This window comes from Pelodiscus sinensis, chromosome Z (genome assembly GCF_052426305.1).
Source record: "Pelodiscus sinensis isolate ZL-2025 chromosome Z, ASM5242630v1, whole genome shotgun sequence".
In the NCBI taxonomy this organism is placed as follows: Eukaryota; Metazoa; Chordata; order Testudines; family Trionychidae; genus Pelodiscus; species Pelodiscus sinensis.
In genome coordinates this window covers 28,432,501-28,447,635 of record NC_143085.1, presented here as the reverse complement: position 1 = coordinate 28,447,635, position 15,135 = coordinate 28,432,501, and the positions used below count along the sequence as shown (strand labels likewise).

Below are 15,135 nucleotides of genomic sequence, written 5' to 3'. Positions count from 1 at the left end.
CTGGGCAGGTCTTTCTAAGCCAGGTGTGGGGACCTGATGCAGCAGACATCTGACATCTGGCTGTCCTGCAGCCACAAGTTGGTGCCTACTACCAAGTGAACAGGATTTTTATTTTGATAGTGGGCTACCATTACTAGTATGGAGAGGAAGTAGGGGAGGCAGAAGAATACAAGCAGTACTGTGGACACAAGTGAAATTTGAGAACTTCTGGTAGCCCCTTTGGCTTGGCTTTGGGTAAATCCAAGTAACTGCAGGGCAGGGCAACACACAAAAGATGGAGGAGCCAGAGCGTTACCCCACGTCCTCTCCAGGCTAGTTTATGCCTTGGCTGCAGTTAAGTTTACTTTTAGAGCCCTGCAAACCCGCGGCTATCCATAAGTATCTGCGGCTGCAGGCATGGATGTGGAGTTCTGAGGCTCATTTTTGTGGATACAGCTGTGGATATGTACACAAATTATGTATCCATGCAGGGTTCTATTTACTTTTTCCAGTGCTCAGGACCAAGAGCTCACATTCTCCTTCAATGTGGAGACTGATGCTGTGACTGACTCTGGGGGAGAGATCTATATCCAGACAGAGCTCATACGGGGAACCAGGACTGGCTCCCCACATGGGGCCAACTTCAGGATTGCAGGACTTCGTTCCTTTTCACTGTAACTGTTCAAGTCCCAGGCTATGTCTACACTGCTGCTTTTCATCGGAATTTGCAGTTTGCGTACCTTTTTCTGATAGTTTTGTCGGAAGAGGCTTGTCCAAAATTTGGCCCGTCTATACTGGGCCAAATTTCAGAAAAATCTCCTCTTTCAGAAGAGCCCTTCTTCCTTGTGGCACAAGGAAGACAGGGCTTCTGAAAGAGCATGTCTGCTCTTCCACAAAAAATGTCAGAAGAGCAGACACATTCCCTGGATGCAGCAGAGTTTTTCTGGGATATCTCTAGACATAGATCCAGTGAACAACCTACATGAACTACGTCCAGGCAATAACCAATTAACCTTGCAGTGGGGGTGCTGGCCCCCATGATATTTAATATTTTTAACAATGACCCGGAACAAAATAAAATCGCTGAAAGTTTTGAATGACAAAAACACAGGGGAATAGGAAATAATGAAGAAAACGGATCACTGATTCAGAGTAAGCTGGAGTGCTTGGTATACTGTGAAAGCAAATAATAGTCATTTTAGTGTGTGTCAGTGTGAAGGGGTACATCTGGAAATAAATAATGCTGGCCATACTTACAGGATGGAGGCCACTATCCTGGGATGTGGTGATCTGAAAAATATTTAGGCGGATAATCAGTTGAACATATGCTCCTAGTATGATGCGGTGGCCAATGTCATCCTGGGATGCATACACAGGAGAATCTCAAGCAGGGATAGAGAGGTTATGTTACCTCTATATTTGACACTGATCACTGCTGGAACATTGCATCTAGACCTGGTGCCCACAGTTCAAGAAGGATGTTGATAAACTTGGAGAGGATTGACAGAAAAACCACAAGAATGATTAAAAGATTAGAAAACAGGTCTCATAGTGATAGATGCAGCTCCTTGAGTCTATTTATCTTTAGAAAAAGGAGGGTGAAGGATGAATTCATGGCAGTCTAAGTCCCTACAAAGGGAAATAATATTTGATAAAGAGCTGTTTAATTTAGCAAAAAAAAAATTGGATGTTTTTCCAAAAGGTCTGCTCTAGGAATTATTTGGGGGGCACGTCTCTTGCCTATATTATACAGGAGGTCAGACTAGACCAGGAGTTGGCAGCCTTTCAGAAGTTGTGTGCCAAGATTTAACTTATTCACTTCTATTTACAGATCTGCGTGCCCCCAGACCAAGTCCTCATGGGTGCAAAGCCCTGGAGGACCCCAAGTCCCCACCTGTGTCCTGTGTGTGCAGGGTCTTCAGCGCCAATGCCACCTTCTCCCATCGCTGTCGGGCACAGCTCAGCCTAATCTGCTGCTAGGAAAGGAGGAGGGTGCCAGCCACTTGCGCACCACAAGAGCCCATCCCGCCCAGCTGGGCCCTGTGCAGCCCAATCTGTAGCCTGCCCTGCAGGAGCAACAGAGGCAGATGCCCAGTGATGGGTGAGACTTTTCCATGGAAGGGGTTGGGGTGGCGCTTCTCCACGTGTAGCTCTGCACATGGGGTGGCGAGTGAGTTTGCTTTCTTCACCTCCCCACCCGCCCCCTAGAGCTGGTGCTATAGCCTCACAGCTGCACGCCAATCACAAGGCTCCAGTGGCAGCGTGGGCTCCCCATGTGCCACTCAAAATCATCTTGCATGCCATTTATGGCACATGTGCCATACGTTGCTGACTCCTGGACTCGATGATCACAAAAATGTCCAGGCCAGAAGGAACCAGTGAATTGCTCTGTGTCTGGGCCTGATCTGGTGAGGTGCTGAGTATCCTCATCCTTCTCCTCCCTCTCCTCCCATGCTCCTTACACAGAGGATACCTCTCAGTTTAGGGAAATAAAGCTGAGATTTTAAAAAATCCTATGGGACCATCATCTCAGGGGAGCCACATGAAAATTGCTCACTGAGGGCCAACTGCGAAGAATGGGTCAGACAATCCTCTAAATTGGTGGTTAGTTTAATTCTCCAGGCCAGCGACAAAACATCTACAATACCTTACAGGCTACCCAGAAGCCAGATTTACAGTTCCCATACAGCAATACAGCCTTGAGCTCCCACCCAGACAGCCAAGTTAAATATGAAAGGGTATGTCTACACTGCAAAGTAAATTTGGAATAACAGCTGTTATTCCAAATTAACTTCCATAGCGTCTACACAAGCAAACCACTATTTTGAATTAAATTCGAAATAGCAGGGTGCTTAATTTGAGTTTGGTAAACCTCATTCTACGAGGAGTAATGCCAAACTCGAATTAGCTAATTCAGAATAAGCACTGTCTAGACGCTTAGTCCGAATTAGCTGGCATCCAGCCTTCCCAGTTTCCCCTGGTGGCCACTCTGGGCCAAACCAAGAAAACTCTTCTTCCTCCCCCCAGCCCCAGAGCCCTTAAAGGGGCAGACTCTGGCCACAGTGCCTCTGCCAGCTCCAAGCCTGCCAGCCCAGAGCCAGCAGTCACTGCCCCGACCCAGTGGCCCCAAAACATGAGCCAGCAAGCCACTGGCAGCCAGCCCTCTGCTGCTCCGCAGGAGCAGTCTTCCAGCTCCTGGGAGCCTGCCAGGGCCCAGGGAAGGTGAGCATCTTCCTGGTCCAAAGCGGAGATCAGGGTGGACTGTACTCAGGTTTGAGGGATGCCCCCAACGTCCATGATCTCCACACTAGACAGAGGAACACAGCTGTCTATGGCAGGCAAGCTGACAGCCTGGCCACCAAAGGCCACATGTGAACCCAGGAGCAGGTTTGCATGAAAATCAAGTTGGTCCGGCAAGACCCCCAACCCTGAGCTTCTCCTTCCTGTTCCTCCCCTTGCCTCCCTCTTCTAGCTCCCTCCTCCCAGGTTTCCCCCTCCCCTCTCCCACACTTATTCCCACCCCAGTTTCGGTCAATAAAGAGAGTTTGTTTTTGGCAAGAAATGTGTTTTATTGGACATCAGGAAAGGGGGTTAGGGAGGGGTAAGTGGAAGGAGGGAGGAATGAGGCACAAGCCCCCAGTGGGGCACACCAGGTTGGCTCTTAGTGCTCCTCAGGGTGGAAGCTCTCCTGCAGGGCCTCCTGGATACTGACAGCCCCCCAGTGAACCTCCGGGATGGCAGCCTGCAGAAAGTGCAGCCAGGCTTGCAGCAACATGTCCATGAGAAGCACCAGAGTGCCCAGGGGCAGCTCTGGCTCCGTGTTGCACGAGTGAAGGCAACCAGAGCACACAGAGACACAAATGCTTTGCCGTCCCTCATCTAGGCAGGCAATCAAGCAGGGACACCTGAGAATTGGCTGCCCAGAGGGCGGGGGTGTGTGTCCCTTTAAGCACAGGTGTCAGATAGCCGCAGGCAGTTGCCACAGACAGACACTCCTGACCCGATGCCCTGCCTGACCTGGTTCTGGCTGGCCTTAAATCTGATTCTGTGTCCAGTCAGTGTGGATGCAGTATTTTGAATTAGCAAAATGCTCATTCGAACCGCATTTTCGAATTAACTATTTTGAATTAAGATAACTCAAATTAATTCTGTAGTGTAGACATACCTATAAGGATTACTGAAAAACTGCATCACATAAAAAGTTCCATCTATCCTAACAGAGGGGACACATTACCTCCTAGGCTAATGAATATCTCAGATCTTACCCAAATACACTCCTACAGCCAATTCTTACTAACTAAGCTAAGATTTATTAAAAAAGAAAAGTATGTATTGGTTAAAAGATCATTATACTTAGAAGTCTGAATAGAGTTCTTAGGTCAGTTTCACAGTGGAGGTAGTGAGTTTTAGTGTGACAAAGAGTTCTTTCAGAATTAGTTCTGTGGGTTATACTATCCAAGTCCAATATCAGAGTGAAGCAGACAGGAGCTAGAGACCTCAGTCCTGTGTCTCAAACATCTCCTGTTGAAGCGTAAGCAGATTTGAGATAAAAGGATCAGGACCCTAGATTTGATTTTACAGTTGTCTAGCAGCCTCTTGCCAGAAAAGTCCTTGGGTGTACACTAGTGGCTTTGAAACAGCTTCCTATTTCTTAAGCACCTGTAGTTATCAGCTACATGGACTAACATAAGGCAACTAACTACCCATCTCCCACCATTTACACAGGTAGTTCACTACATGCTTCAGTGAGAAATGAGGACAGTGATGTTACTAATGTTAGCGTCTCTTTTTGATCTCTGCATTAAGTGAATACAGCGACAGACCGGAACTCTTTGGTGACTTCATCAGTCTCTAACAATACATATGTACAAAAGCTTCAGAGGGGTGGCCGAGTTAGTCTGTAACAGGAAAAACTTAAAACACAACAGCTACGTCTAGACTGGCATGATTTTCCGCAAATGCTTTTAATGGAAAAGTTTTCTGTTAAAAGCATTTGCGGAAAAGAGCGTCTAGATTGGCACGGACGCTTTTCCGCAAAAGCACTTTTTGCGGAAAAGCGTCCATGCCAATCTAGACGCGCTTTTGCGCAAAAAAGCCCCGATCGCCATTTTAGCTATTGGGGCTTTTTTGCGCAAAACAGTACTGTGCTGTCTACACTGGCCCTCTTGCGCAAATGATTTGTGCAAGAGGGCTTTTGCCCGAATGGGAGCAGCATAGTATTTCCGCAAGAAGCACTGATTTCTTACAGTAGGAAGTCAGTGTTCTTGTGGAAATTCAAGGGGCCAGTGTAGACAGCTGGCAAGTTTTTCCGCAAAAGCAGATGATTTTGCGGAAAAACTTGCCAGTCTAGACACAGCCAACAAATAATCTAGTACCACCTTAAAGACTAACAAAACAAGTAGATGGTATCATGAGCTTTTGTGGGCACAACCCACTTCTTCAGATGACAGGAGTGTTGTAAACATATGTAAATACGCAAAAAATACATATATAAACCTGCAAAAAAATAGTCATTATCTACTAATAGGTCTTTAAAGGTTGCATCTGAGTCAATTAGCCTGCTCCTTGTGTGATCCTTTCTGGCTCAGTGTCACAGATGCCTACAGGGAGTGCTCCACCTCCTACACAGGAAATTGGATGTCTTCCTGCCATAAATGCCTTTGAAAATGACAGCCTGGAAGGAAACGACTGACGGATTCAGGACATCACCCTTCAGGGTTTTATTCACAGCCCAGAATGCTCTTCATGGTTAGTGTCTGGAACCCAGTGTTTTATCTGACCAAGAGGTAGCAGCAAATGAGTTTGGTTACAGTTCATAGGACTGTAGGTATAGATTAGGGGCATCCCTGCCAGTGAAAGTCATTCTCACTCCCCTCATTCACTTCAGTGGGCAGGAAAGGTGCTCAGTGCCCTGCAGGATCAGGCCCTGAGCTATGGTACAGGTGCAATCAGCAAGCATTCCGGGTGCTTGTGCTTATTTCAGAGAGAGCTGGAAGGACGCCTGCTGCTTTTAGGCCAGTCTGCTTTTTGAGGAGGAGGGTCTTCTCCCTCCTCACTGAAGCCCCCTCCAGTCCAGAGACCGAAGGACATTATGCAGCTCCATCCCTTGATGCACTGAGGTTAGTTCCCTGGCAGGAAGTCCAAACCAGGAAGGGGGGATAATTATCCAAACAACTCAGGGAGACAAAGCTCAATTTGCAGGAACTCAAGAAGGGGAGGGTCCATCATTTAATGGGCCCAAGAGTCTGCCTAAGGAACAACAGCCAAGAGAACTCCCAGGTGAGTGGGGCTTGCTGGTCTAGGCTCACTCAGGAGCCAGCATGTTCAAGCTGGCATTTAAATTTCCTCCATAGCATAGTCATAGTAGGCAGGAGCACTGACAGCTCTGGGCTCCTGAGTATGATGGGGTAAGGGGTCTCCACACTCCTGGAAAGGGTGGGGCCTCAGGTAGAAGGAGTGGGGCCGAGGGCAGCTGACCCTTAGTGCTGCCTAGACCATAGCATGCCCCCACCACAATGTTGCCTGGAGCACACCATGTGGTGTACCCACCTCCCCAGGCAGCCCTAAGAGCCATCCGGAGCACACCACCTAGTGCTCTAGCAGCCATTTAAAGGAGTTAGGACTCTGGGTGCCACTACTGCCACAGCAGCAGCAATTGAAGCCCAGGGCCCCTTTGAGTTACCGGGCCCCCAGGTAGCTGCCCCCTTTCCCCCTCCCCTGCCTCCCCCTGTCAGCGGGTCTGATGTTAGGCAGGCTTGTTTCTCCAGACTTGCAGTGGGTTGAACTTTGGGAGGAAACCTGCAGAGCATTTTAGATATGGCAGTACAGCCTCATCCCGCAAGCACTCTTGGGGCACATTTGATGCTTCCCACCACATTCAGTGGGAGTAGAGGTGCCGAAGGCCTGGCAGGATTGAACTCTTAAAGCTTTCTGCTCAGAGGCTTCGCCGCAGAGCAGGGTTGTCAGTACCTGAGCAGGAACAGGGCTGTCTGTTGCATGGTGCGGGGCAATCCCTCCTCTCCTAGGCCATGGAGCCAGTTACCTTGGCAACCAAGGCCTAGCGTGAGCCCCAGAGGTAGAAGTAAGCTTGGGAACAAAGAAGCGACTGCTACCATGACCACCGTTCCCTCTAATCTTTTCCATCCATGTGAGGATTTTTTCAATCCCCATGGGCAGAATAACTTTTTTATGTGCACCAAGTCATGTGCAAATGTGCAGTATTCATAGACCTAGCTGTGGGCGCTCTGCTAATCAGCTGAGCAGCATCTGAATATTTCCAGAGCAGCCACAGAAGCGCACAGCCTATAGGGAGCACAGGCTGTGACCTGATCCACTGAAATACTATGGGTTTTGAATAGTGATAGAAATGTAGCCGTGTTAGTCTGGGGTAGTTGAAGCAAAATGCAGGACAATGTAGCACTTTAAAGACTAACAAGATGGTTTATTAGATGATGAGCTTTCGTGGGCCAGACCCACTTCCTCAGATCAAAGGAAGTGGGTCTGGCCCACGAAAGCTCATCATCTAATAAACCATCTTGTTAGTCTTTAAAGTACTACATTGTCCTGCATTATGGTTTTTGAGAGTGCCTTACATGAAGAAATGTTGGGAGTGCTACTTGGGTCAAACGGAGCCTCTCCGGTCTGCTATATCCCACTGATTAATCAGTGCCCCAGTGCACCATTCTCAGATTCTGGCCTCAGGAGCATGCACATGCAGAACTCAAGGAAAGCAGCAGTGAGTTAAGGAGGAGGCTGTCGAAGGAAGCGGAATGCTTTCATGACTTGCCACGGGGGAAAAGGTGTGTACGTGTCATGCAGCTCAGAGGTTATGATTTAACTTGCCAAAAAAGTTCAACAATGCCTGTGTTCGCCTCTGCAGCTGTTTACTTTGGGAACAGAGAGCCAGGCAGACAGTGAAGTGAGAGCAGGAGAATGCCAACTGCTTCGATTTCAGGAAGATCTTGCTTGTCTGATGTTGCAATGCAGCCCCCTTTTGTAGTAAGAGACACAGAACAACCAGACATTTGTTCAGGTTATTCCTGGAAATGCCACTGCAGATAAAACCCAGAGCCATTGCACTTTGTGCTGTATCCTGTCACCTAATCATGATTCAGGCAGCTCAGAACTTGCCCAGCCCAGGGCTACAGGAAGTGGGGCTGGTATTTCATTCAGTAGCACTTCCCTGTGCGTCAAACTACAGCCCTATACACAGGGCCATTAGAGCTCCCAGGACACTTGTAAATAAGACAAATGGATGTCAATTCTAGTGCTGCTGTCTGCTTTGCAATGTGGCGATCTAAGGCAGCAGTTGTTAAGTTGTCCTGGAAGTCTGAAGTGGGGTCAATATTCTTCCGAGCTGCAACTGACTCATTTTACATCCAAGGAGGCTGGGCTGCAGAGGCAGACGTAAGAGCCCTTTCCAAGTAGGAGGTGCTATGCTGGGTAGCCAGGATTAATGGGACCTAATCCTGAAAGATGCACAGCACTTGTAATGCCCAGTGAAACTAATGGGAAGGGCAGGTGCTCATCCCTATCCAAGTTCTGGCCTTCCATTGTCAGAGTGCTCTGTTTGGCAGCTCTTTAGGAGGGATTTCAATTATCTTCGCCTGCGTATCTGTTTTCCTGCTTCCCAGCAGGCCTCATAGTAGCAGACAGAGAACCAGCCACCCTGGATATTAGGTGTCTGACTATCTTCCTCTTTATAGTTGAGGGCTCAGGACAGTCTGAAGGGAGGGAATCTGTTCATCCATCCTCAACGTCTAGTCCTGGAAAGGGGTTGGTCCTCTCCCAGCTTGCAGGGAGTGGTGCTGTGAATGGCCCAGGGAAAACAGGAGTGTCACCTTCTGAAGCTAGAACTTCCACATTAGAGCTTACAGCCTCAGCCTGGATGGGTCAGGGAAGTAGGGGCTCTTCTGGTGACCTTCCTACCACTCAGGTCATGTAGGAAGCATGCTAAGGTAGATGGGGTGGCGGGGTGAGGGGAAGAACGACCCCCTCATTGCAGAGAAAACTTTGTCACTAAGGCTCCCTCCATCACTTCTCCTAGTCCTCCCTGTCCCCCTCCCCAGCAGACCTCTCCTTTCCTGCAGAGCTCTCCCTAGCCTTGACCTACCCACAGTTCTCTGAGTAAAAATGTAACAAAGCAGAGGGAATGGAAAGAACTGAGGTGGTTTCGTTTAGAATGGTGTTGAGGGGTCTGAAGTCTAAAGCCTCAAAATATTTAGGGCCCCACTGAAATAAATGGAAACCCTGCCTGCCTACAGAACAAAAACATAGGTAAGTATGGGGGTAATTGCAGGTAAAACAAAGGAATCAGCAAGATATTTGTAAAAGAAAGAAAGGAGTATTTTAAGCAATAATCTGCCACTCCCAAAGGAGTAGAAAAATGTTTTTTGTCTTTCAGAAAATCAGAAAACGCTGGTACCAGCTGAAGAACAACCTAAAATACCACGGATCTACTGTTACAACAATGATTGTGTTTTATGTTTGTGTTTGTTCTATGGTGTTTGTCTTATTGCTAGCATTGTTGTATATTATGTCTAAAAAAGGGTATGTAAAAACATTGGTTTATAAAAATAATCTGCGTTAATTAAAATGTCCTAATCAACCTCCAGCTTGCAAGTCCAGCCGAATGCACCTGGATGTTTTATACAATTAAAAGTTAGGGGCCATTAACACCTTCCCTAATTACTGTAAGGGGCAGTACAGTAAAGTCCCTGTAAAAATAGAGCTACCCTAACACTATTTTAATGTGAACTACTGAAGGATATTATATTTGCTTGGTAGCCAGGAGGGGTGGATAGCTAAGAAAAAAAAAGGGGGGGAGGGGCCTCAAGTGTATTAAAAACTGTTTAGGGTAAAATTGGATTAAGATTTAGAGTACTAGTTGCCACTAACATAGAAGTAATGGTAAACAAAGTTCTGTTACAGCTGAAATACAAGAGTTGGGAAAGCCTGCCTGTCAGTGCATCCTTATCAAAATTAGGAATGGGACAACAATTATTTTCTACAATGTTGCCAGTATGGCAACAGCAGGGAGAAAAGAATTTGTTACTGCTAGCAGGAACTATGGGATCAGTACAAGAAAATGTTTCCCTAGCATTAGCCTGTAGACAGGCTCAGGAAATAAGTCAGCAATTGATCATTCAAATAATCTGGAAAGGTATGCAAGGAAATTTGCCTTTGGAAATAAGAAAACTGTAGTGGGAAAATGTTACAGAAAGGGAAAGACAATTAATGGTATGGTGGAAATTGGTAAATTTTACCCTAAGTAAAAATTAAATGGTTCTACAAGCATATGTAATAACTGTACACCCAACCTAACTATTGATATCTATCCATTGGTGCCTATGGAAATCCAGCTAACAAAACATTTGATTATGTATTCCACTGATCATCATTCCTAGGCATGTAAAAAAACAACAACAATGGAAAACACTGACATGTTTCAGTGTTGGGATATGTGTGTGGGAATCAAAATTTACAAGAATGGGATGAATGTTTCTAAATAAAAAGACAAAGGAACCCAAAGATGTATGTTTGATATATTTGCTGAATGAGTCTGCTGTTGTATATGCAGGAAGGGGATGTGTTTGTGTGAGAAGTCACTGTCCAATTGTAGTAGTAGATGATAAGGAACTGTATTTTATGACTCATTTAGCTAATAGATGTTTTTGCAACATTACAAGAAGTTGTTATTTTGGATAGTATGTACCTATTTGGACTGTAAACTACCTGAAGTTTAAACCACAATTGTATCACAATGTAACCCTGTAACCTTCGGGATGAATATGACTATGATAAGAAAATTGTTAATCCATCCTAAGTTACATTCACATTTACAGTATATTGCACAGACAGGGGAACAAATATGTGTTGAAGTGCAACATGATAATGCAGAAATCACGCATTTACTAAAAACTATTGTAGATGCAGGACTTCACTCCTGGGGGGAAACGCTATTAGGCCGATCACCTTCTGCAACAGGTATGCTAAATATAACGATTCACCCCATTGTGGTGATCATTAGAATCCAACTGGCTAAATTAGCGAGTACAATTGCAGTGGCTTGCTGGATGAACAGAACAGATTGAAAGATGCAGGAAGATGACATGGAAAGTCAAATAAGGCCTTAGTTAATAATACCCAAGAGGCAAGACCAAGCTCAGCCACTCTGAGTATTGGACTCCTGAAATAGTAATGAGAGCTTTAGTAAAAGCTTCATTAAGGAGAGGAATGGAATAATATGGTTTTTCTGTAGCCATATTGGAAGGTCTGTAGCCATAACTGAAGGCCTAAAGCCTTCCTCTGCAGCCAGACTGAAGAGTAGCAACCATTAGCGCGGCAAAGCTTGGAGTCACATACATTCCATCTAAATTACATTACAATAGTGTCATACTTGACTGTTAAGGAGACCCTGTCCTAATGGCACCCACTGTCACCAGATAAAGAAATAGATTTCAAGATGGGTAGAGAAAACTTAGTTTAACAGCATTTTGACTGGCAAGAAACTGCTTATCAATAGTTGAAGTTGTGGAATCCTCATTTCATGACAATGGTCCTCACTTTCCTATTGTTTGTCTCTGTGATCTCTGTTTGCTTTGTGACTGTTTCTGTCTGCTGTATAATTAATTTTGCTAGGTGTAAATCAACTAAGATGGTGGAGTATAATTGGTAAAGTAATTCTGTTACTATAGGTTGTGATTGGTTAGTAAAATTATACTAAAATAATTGGTTAGGGTAGACCTAAGCAGGACTCAGGTATCCCAATATAAACTGGGGCCCAAAAGGAAATTCTTTGGGAACCAACTCCAGGACACTGTACCAAGATCAGAGCTGCCACCACTTCAACCCTGTGCCAATGACACTGAACAGAAACCAGAGCTGCCTAGATGGACCTGATCCTGACTGGCCCTAAAGATGAGTTGTTCTGTCCCACTGGGAGTGGTGAGCACTGTATGCCTGGTATGTGCATCTGGTTTTGGTGATTGTTAATAAATAGAGATTAACTGGGATATTACTGTTTAAGGATCTTTTACTGGTAAAAGATCCCTCAAAGTGTAAGGTTACACCTAAGCTCTAGGGATGGGTAAGGGTGGGTGGCCTTAGAGCAGTGGTCTCCAGCCTTTTTAAGCACAAGATCACTTTTTGAATTTAAGTGCAATCCAGGATCTACCTCAAACCCCCACCTCCTTTGTGCCCCTTCTCCAAGGCCCTGCCCCTGCTTACTCCATCCTCCCTCCTTCCCTCCCTCCCCAATCCTCCTTCACTTTCATCAGTCTGAGTCAGAGGGTCGGGGTGCAGGCTCTGGTCTTTGGCTAAGGGATTTGGAGTGTGAGAGGGGCTCTGAGCTGGGTGAGGGCAGGGAGTTGGGTGCAAGTGGGGGTTCTTGGTGTAGGCTCTGGGAGAGAGTTTGGGTCCAGGAGGCTAAGGGCTAGGACAGACTTAGGGTGCAGGAGGGGCTTAATGACTGGGGCAGGAGTTTGGAGCTGTCTCAAGCTGGACACTGTTTATCTCAGGTAGCTCCTGGGTGGTGGTGCAGTGGGGCTAAGGGAGGCTCATCCCTGCCCTGGCCCTGCACCACTCTCAAAAGCAGCCAGCAAACTCTATCTCAAGTCCTGTTGTACCCCTCCCCCAGTTCTGTGGCAACAGACTACAGAGTGGGAAAGGGGGCACCCTGACATCAGCACTGCCTCCTCTCCCTTCCCTGCCCTGCACCGGGGGTGCAGCTCTAAGGCAAAGTGCCAGAGATGTGCAGAAGTGGGGAGAGGGACTCCTGAAGTGCCAGCACTTGATAACATCTTGGCCAAAGCAGGTAGCATCACCTGTCAGAGGCTCCAAGATCTACCAGCAGATCCTGAGCTATTGGTTGGTGACCACTGACCTAGGGTATGTCTACACTACCCTCCTCGTGGAATGAGGAGTAAAGGTAGTTCGGACTAGGAATTCTTGGACCGGCGCAAGACGGACCAAAGCGAAAGCATTTGCCAAGAATGTTTTCATTAATCAAGAACGAAAGTCGGAGGTTCGAAAACGATCAGATATCGTCATAGTTCCGACCATAAACGATGCCGACTCGCGATCCGGCGGCGTTATTCCCATGACCCGCCGGGCAGCCTACGGGAAACCAAAGTCTTTGGGTTCCGGGGGGAGTATGGTTGCAAAGCTGAAACTTAAAGGAATTGACGGAAGGGCACCACCAGGAGTGGAGCCTGCGGCTTAATTTGACTCAACACGGGAAACCTCACCCGGCCCGGACACGGAAAGGATTGACAGATTGATAGCTCTTTCTCGATTCTGTGGGTGGTGGTGCATGGCCGTTCTTAGTTGGTGGAGCGATTTGTCTGGTTAATTCCGATAACGAACGAGACTCTGGCATGCTAACTAGTTACGCGACCCCCGAGCGGTCGGCGTCCAACTTCTTAGAGGGACAAGTGGCGTTCAGCCACCCGAGATTGAGCAATAACAGGTCTGTGATGCCCTTAGATGTCCGGGACTGCACGCGCGCTACACTGACTGGCTCAGCGTGTGTCTACCCTACGCCGACAGGTGCGGGTAACCCGTTGAACCCCATTCGTGATGGGGATCGGGGATTGCAATTATTCCCCATGAACGAGGAATTCCCAGTAAGTGCGGGTCATAAGCTCGCATTGATTAAGTCCCTGCCCTTTGTACACACCGCCCGTCGCTACTACCGATTGGATGGTTTAGTGAGGTCCTCGGATCAGCCCTGCCAGGGTCGGTCGCGGCCCTGGTGGAGCGCCGAGAAGACGGTCGAACTTGACTATCTAGAGGAAGTAAAAGTCATAACAAGGTTTCTGTAGGTGAACCTGCGGAAGGATCATTAACGGGGTTGCGCACGGCCGGCTCGGGCCCCCGACAGCGGCGCAGCCACCCCACCCCCCCGAGGGTGATGACGGATGCCTCGGCGGGGCGGGGGAGGGGCGGCCAACTCTGGGACCCGAGTGTTGGCCTGGCGAAGCGCCGCGGGCGTGAGCGCTCACTGCAGCCGTGTGGCTGGGATGGCGACTGGGGAGAAGGTTGCCGGCGGGGCGGCCCAGTCGCGTCTGCCTCCCGGGGCACGCCGGGTACGGAGGGAATCCCCGGATGCCCGGGAGAGGTCGCGGCGGCGGCGGTGGCACCACGGCACGCCTTCTGGGACGGACGCCCCCTCCGAGGCGCGCGGAGCCGGCTGGCGGGTGCCAGGCTCCTCTCCGCGCGCCGTCTGCCCGCCTGTCGCGTGCGGCGGGGGAGGGAGGGAGGCCCCAGAGGGTTTGGACACGTTTCCCTCAACCCAGGGACCAGGTACCTAACGCTCTCTGCGGGCTGTGGGGCCTGGGGAAGGCGGAGGTTCAAAGACTTGCGCGGCCCGAGGCAGCCTGCGGGACGGGCGCAGCGGAGGGCCTGGCGCCGGGGTAGGGGGGGCGGCCAGGGCATCTGAGGATGCCCGTCCCCGCCCCGTCTCCCCGGCGCTGCCCACCGTACCACGCTCCGCTCCGTGGGAAGCCCGGGACGGAGAGGGGCTACCCTGCCACCCTCTCTGTGGTGGGGGCCGAAAGGCCGTTTTCCCCGTCTGCCCTCCCGACCCGCCGTCTGCCCACAACCCTTACAGCCCCTTAACCCTCCCGCGCTCTGGCGTGAGGGGGCGGGGAGGAAGGGCGAAAGGGACGGGCCGGGCCGGTGTGCGGCGTGCGGGCTCGGCCGGCCGGCCCCTTCCGAGCCAAGCACCTGGCGTTTTGTGTGCGAGCGTGGTCTTTTCCCCGAGAAAAGCGCTGGCACGCTAACCTTTTTTTTACCGGTGACCGAAAAGTGACGAAGGGCGGGCGCCGTGGAGGGCCGCGCGGGCCGTGCAGGACGTCCCGGGGGGTGAGGACGGGCGGTTGGGCGCCCTAGGCCGCGAGAGAAAGAAGGGACCTGCGGAGGGCCCTCCTCTCGCGGCGAGACCCGCCGCCGTCTGCGTTTCCCCCTCGGGGACAGCAGGCCGGCACCTGACCGGTGCAGACAAGGTTCTCCCCCCCCCGCCGCCACCGCCACGGGTGCGGTGCGCGGAGAAGGGGCGGGGGCGAAAGGGCGTAACACGGAGGGGGGGGAAGAGAACCCCCGAAAACCTCGCAACAACTCTTAGTGGTGGATCACTCGGCTCGTGCGTCGATGAAG

The 15,135-nt window shown here is 49.3% G+C and overlaps 1 non-coding gene and 1 pseudogene across 1 annotated transcript in view; both read left to right on the top strand.

Moving 5' to 3' along the window:
* Positions 1-13,124: 13,124 nt before the first annotated feature.
* On the top strand, positions 13,125-13,817 carry LOC149520718 (18S ribosomal RNA; annotated as a pseudogene; the record flags this gene model as incomplete).
* A 1,277-nt stretch (positions 13,818-15,094) lies between these two features.
* The window catches only part of LOC142825286 (5.8S ribosomal RNA), a 153-nt gene continuing 112 nt past the window's right edge, over positions 15,095-15,135 (top strand). The window contains exon 1 of the ribosomal RNA XR_012899729.2: positions 15,095-15,135. This exon is cut by the window's right edge and continues 112 nt beyond it. This is a non-coding gene — a ribosomal RNA (5.8S ribosomal RNA).